This window comes from Solanum dulcamara, chromosome 5 (genome assembly GCF_947179165.1).
Source record: "Solanum dulcamara chromosome 5, daSolDulc1.2, whole genome shotgun sequence".
NCBI lineage: Eukaryota > Viridiplantae > Streptophyta > Magnoliopsida > Solanales > Solanaceae > Solanum > Solanum dulcamara.
In genome coordinates, this window is record NC_077241.1 from 48,539,011 (window position 1) to 48,545,413 (window position 6,403).

Consider the following 6,403-nt stretch of genomic DNA (forward strand, 5'->3'; position numbering starts at 1 on the left):
TCATATTAGACATCACTTTTAGGACCATCTCTAGAGAATATCTAGATAGCTGAAATAACTTAATACTATGCTCCTTCACTATTAACCCTTTTTGTTTCAGATTTAAAAACTCTTCCACCTTCGCCTCTCTCAGTTCTTTGGGGACAAAATGGTCAAAGAATAAACTCTTGAAATTATTCCACACAACTTTATTCTGTCATGACCCAACTCCGTAGGACATTATGGGTGCCCGAACTAGACACTCGCATATACCTCTGCTAACTATAAGTAAACCTGCCCCCTATTTAAGTTATAATGCAATAATAGGCATGATAACATGTAAGCCGATGAGGCTGTCATAACATATAGGAATAACTATACACACATACGTATATCACCCACATTTATGTCTACCAATCTCTAAGAGTAATAACAGTAACATAAGGCAGGACAGGAACCCCGCCGTACCCGTAACAAATAAATATGCACATCGAGGGTTAGTACCAAAATATAGGCTCCGGTATAAAGGAGCACTTATGAACTGCTGAGTGGTACTCCTACACTGGCGTATCCTCAAGGTGTGAGTTTGTACCTACGGGCATGAATGCATCCCCTCCCAAAGAAAGAGGGGTCAGAAAGACATATGTACTGAATATATAAAGTATAATTGGAAACATATCTGAAATAAAGAAAGTCAGGGGACAAATACGTTACTTAAGAAAACATTGTAACTGTACCTTGTGAATCATAAAAATAGGCATGCTCATATTATATAATATAGCCGGCGGTGAAATATATATTTGTAGGACCATCATAGGTCCCGGCGCCATCATCACCTTATCTCATTATATTATATATATATATACATACATTTTTGGCCCTCTAGTGAGGGACTCAGTGAGTTGTTCATGTCATTGCATTATCATTTCCTCATATAGCGTACTCGGCCCTTTAGTGAGGGACTCAGTGGATAATGCAGTGAACGGCGCACGATTACGTTCCCGGCCTGGGACTCGGTGATAGAAGGATTACGGTATACACGAGTAGAGTAGTGAGTAACCATATGCAATTTAAATCATTATCAATTCTCAATGAAGTAGTAAATATGAATTTTTATTTGAAAATCAAGACGATAGTCATATCAATTGTCTCTCGAATATCACTATTGATCATATCAAAAGAGTCATAGTCATTTTAGATCGTATATGAGACTCGATGGAATACTCAAATATGCTATCATTTAAAAACCAAGACAAGAGTCATATCAAGTACCTTTGGAGTGTCATTATGTTTTGCATCAAAGTAGCACTTTTGGAATCATCTACTCGTATCAAGGTGTAATAAAATAACTTTTGGAAGTCAAAAGAATTGCCATCTTAGTTGCTTTGATAATGGGGACTTCCTTGGGATCACATATACTTTGTCTATTCATTTCATAAGGTTCATGCCAAAAAAAAAAGATTAACTTTACCTACTTACTACTTCCCAAGGTATAGAAAAACTTGAGAAGCCATAGTTCAATTATTGGAAGAGTTCTAGCTTAAAGGGGTGAATAAGAGTCATGCTTTATACCACAACATAAATTACAAACACTTAGGATGGTTGGACACTTTCACATGAATCGAGGAAAAAGGACATAAGTTCTAGGAAATTAGAAACGTTGGCCATCCTAGTGCACTTAAGAATAAGAGTTTCTTGTAGACTTAATGCATTCTTCATCTGTTGGCTTTCTATGGGTAATGCCAAAAAAAGAAAGAAGATAAGCTCTAAATACCCTCTACTTTCCCTCATAGAGTCATTATATACATATGTTCCGTGGAACGTACGGACCGATTCTTAGATAGTAACATACGCCGAGGAATGTTCGGCCTGATCCTTAGATAGTGAGATATATCATACTTGGCCTATCAAGGGATTCAGTACCATAAACATTTCATCATAACCTAATAACTTATTTAAAAGACATGTCAAGAGAGAAGAAGGGTAGCTTTACATACTTATGCCAAAATATGCCAAGAGAATGAAGGAAGCTTCACATACCTCTTTAGGGATTAATCGTAACCCATCTTACCTCGATATATCCTTAACCTATTTAACATGAAAGTAATACTAAGGTTAATAGCCTTCACTTTTAAATATCCCACTCTACAACCAAGTACTAATAGAAGTCGTTTCCTATCCATTACCCCCGACTAGTTTGTTACTAGTTCCAAAGCTACCAAAAATTGGGCAGCATTTCCTCTGTAACTTCAACATCCCCGAGATTTCAACTCGGCCACAATATCAACATCCATACAAAGAAAAAAATACCAGAAAAATATTTAAAATTAACTCACTTCAACCTTACCTAATACAAGCTCCAAACAACGAGCTCCCAACTACGATACAAAAATAGAGTTTTTAATCTTTATTTCGTAAAATCTTTAACCATACCAAATGGAGGGTCGTGTGGCTGAAACCAAAAGAACCCACACCCTTTTTAAAACACTTTAAATCCCTGCAACACGCAAACCCACCAGCTGCATCCGCAGCACCACAACGACAACACACTACGCAACTTCGATTTAGCTACTACGACTTTAATTTAGTTAGTTTTTAACATCAAGCATCCTTGTAAAAATTTTCCATTTCCAGCATAATTTAATACATGTAATATACCTCATAAAATTATCATAAACTCTAGTTTGAAATAGAAACTCTTACCTTGCCCGGAACTCGTCAACCTCGTTGAAACTTGCCTCAGAAGTTCCTTTAGCACGCCTAAAACTTCTTGGCTGTTTGGTAACATTTTTGAGCTGCTCAAAATAATACATTTTCATTAATAACACCTTCATAGCATCGTGGTGTACCTTATATAATTAATTCATGAAACAAAATTGGAAGGTTACCTTTTTTCCCCTCAAATCTGAAACACTCTCTAGCTTGAGGGTTTCTCTCCTCTTCTTCTCTTTTTTAGAATATTTGGATGAAGTAATAACTTAAGGGATAAGGATAACTAAAATTCATCAACATATATATATAGGCTACTTTAAGGGGGACACATGTCATCCCCTAAGTGGTGACACATGTCAAGCCCTAAGTGGTGACACGTGTCAAGCCCCCATTGGGCCAACACACCCTTTTCCTCTAATCACAGGCTGCCATGTGGCATGTGTGGGAGGGGGGGTACACCACTCTTTCTCCATCTACTGCCATGTGGCACTCCCTTATACTGCCACGTGGTAGTATCTTTTCCCTCTCGTGGGTTCATAATCTCATCTTACTTTACGAACCTATATAATCCTTACCATATAAGCTTGGTATGTACTCAAGTAGTTTAAGTATGTAAGATTTCCAAATTGGTAGCTTACATAAGTAAGTTGGGTCCTATGACTCATTACTTGGCCTCCAATTCTTTCTGGATTCTCATAACCATATTTTCAATTTTCCTTACCATGGGGTGTCATATTCTCCCTTCCTTAGAGTTGTTTGGTCGCGTTATAGATAATACGGTGCACATGGTAAATTTTAATAAGCTTAAGAGCTTTAAGAAGATCAATGAAACTTAAGAACCTATCAATAAACTTAAGAGCTTAAGAAGCTTACGATCCTTTCAAGAGACTTAAGAAGCTTAAATAAAACTTAAGAAGCTTAAGAGGTTCAAGAAACTTAAGAAGCTTGAGAACCTTCCAAGGTACAAAAGTACGGGGTATAAAATCCTTCCCCCCTTAAGAACATTCATCCTCGAATGTTAAACAAACCTTCTTCAAAATCTTACGCAGACTATAGGGAAAATTCCCCTCTATTGAAATAGCACATACTTTCATCACCTTAAGAGTTTCAGAAGTTGGAATTGCCTGTAGATATAGGGAATAGGTACATATACTTGTGTTTCATTTCCTCTTTAGCTTCCCAGGTCATTTCTTCGCGATTCTCATTTTGCCATAACACCTTGATGGAAGCTACATCCTTAGTCCACAATCTTCTAATCTACCGATCCAGGATGGTGATAAGTTGCTCTTTGTAGGATAACTCCTCTGTGACCTGGATATCATATCTGGTATTTACTCGAGATGGATCACCAACGCGCTTGCGAAGCATTGCTACATTGAAGACTAGATGCACTACTTCCAGATCCGCAGGTAAGTCTAGCTCGTAGGCAAACTTGCCTATTCGGCGAGTGATCTTGTAAGGGCCAATATATCTCGGAATCAACTTCCCTTTCTTGCCAAACTTCATTACTCTTTTCATGGGCGACACATTCAAGACTACCCAGTCACTCTCTTAAAATGCCAAAGGTCGACGTCGATTGTCTACAAATAACTTCTGTCAACTTTGGGCAGCTACTAATCTCTCCTGAATAAGCTTTACCTCCTCCCTTGCTTGTTGTTCCATGTCTGGGCCTATTAATCGTGTTTCGCCAACATCAGACTAATCAATGGTGACCTACACTTTCTGTCATATAAAGTCTTATACGGGCCCATCCGGAGACTAGAATGATAGTTAATATCATAAGTAATCTTGACAGGTAATAGGCAATTGTCCGAGCTACCTTTGAAGTTAAGTGTATAAGCCCGCAACATATCTTCTAGCGTTTAGCAAGTACGCTTAATCTGTCCATTGGTCTGAGGATACAATCGTGTACGAAGACTTGTCTGTGTTCCCAATCTCTTTGTGGGATGATCTTCACTAGTTAACTGTAACTTGAGCTCCTTCTTCTAAGACAATAGTTATATCAACTCCATAAAGTCTCACCATTCTCTCGATCTATAATTTCACACAATCTCGGCTGAACATGCTGTCCTTGATCGAAGGAACATGGGCTGATATTGTTAATCTGCGGATGACATTCCATATACCATCATCCATCCATGGAGTGAAAAATGAGTCTTATAGACAAGGTATTGTTGTGGAATCTTCTACCTCGTGCATTACTTCTTGCCTTCTTTAGACGACATCAACTAGTACCCTTACATTTTAGGTTTTGCTTTTTTTTTCCCCATCACAGTTGGCTGCCAAGTGGTGTCAAAATTCCCTCACATAATGGCTTGTATAGACGTTCTTTGGTTTGCCTATCATTAACTGGTATTATGTTGAAGAACTGTGGCATACAAGTGCGCCATCTATTAGTAATCAGCTAATCCTGCTTGTTTTGCTTAATCCCTTTTTACAATTCCCTTAACATAACTTATAACACTCTAGGTACATAATCTCGTGCCATTACCTCACCTCTAGTTTGAATTCCTCCATCTCGTGCGATCATAACAGTACAAATGCACCAGATCCCACAAAAAATTGAAGTTAAGCATGCTTGTCCGAGAGTAGTACTAGGATGGTTAACCCCTCCGGGAAGTCCTCGTGTCACGTTTCATTGCAATTCTTGAAATAATGTGCAAGGCACTCAACTTATCCCAAGATTTGCCTTAGCGTCATCTCGCTAGTCTTCACATTTCACCTTGCCCTTTCCTCTTTTATATTACAAATGGTATCGGGGTAGGTATTTAGTTCCACCACAACCATGTCCCTTTTGGTCATTTGATTTTATTTCTCTTTGCATCTTTCTATAACGTCTCCAAAATATCATAACTTATTTTCATCATGTAGTCCTCCGCTTGATCTTATGCTGTATATATATATTCGTAGGTTGCAAAATTACTTTTATACAAACAGTATGAGGTAGATGCAGTCTTTTTATTTCTGGGTCCATCTTGCTTTACATATCACCTTGACACTAGAACTTGCTCGCGCCGACGCTATTCTTTCCTACCCCTTTCTTTTCCTTCCTTCAGGTACTCCTTGGTCTTCTCATTCCTTACCATAGGAGATTTTCTATTCTTTCTCCTTGCTACGTGTATGTCACATCTCCGCGGCCAACAAGTTACACCCTACACTCTTGATCTCGAAATGTCTCCTAAGCTTCTTAGAAGTTATTATATGAGCTGGATAATCTACGAAACCAAAAAATGACTCTAAGGAAGGGATAATGTGATATCCCATGGTAGGGAAGGTTGGAACTAGGGTCATGAGAGATCGGAAGGAGTTGGAGGCCAAGTAATAAGTCGTAAGACTCGACTTACCTACGTAAGGTACTAACTTGAAAGTCTAACATACCAAATCTACTTGGGTACATACCAAGCTTACGTAGAAAGAATTACATAGGTTCTTAAAATAAGATGAGATTATGAACCTATGTGGAAGGGGAGAGAATGACATATGGCAGCAAGAGGAGGTGCCACGTGGTAGTATGGGAAAATGCCACATGGAAGCAGGTGACCCACCTGCTTGGGGTCACGTAGGTGACCTATCTGTTTGGGGGGGTAGACCTATGTAATCCTTGCCACGTAAGCTTTGTATGTACTCAAGTAGTTTAAGTACATAAGATTTCCAAATTGGTAGCTTACGTAAGTAAGTCGAGTCCTATGACTCATTACTTGGCCTCCAATTC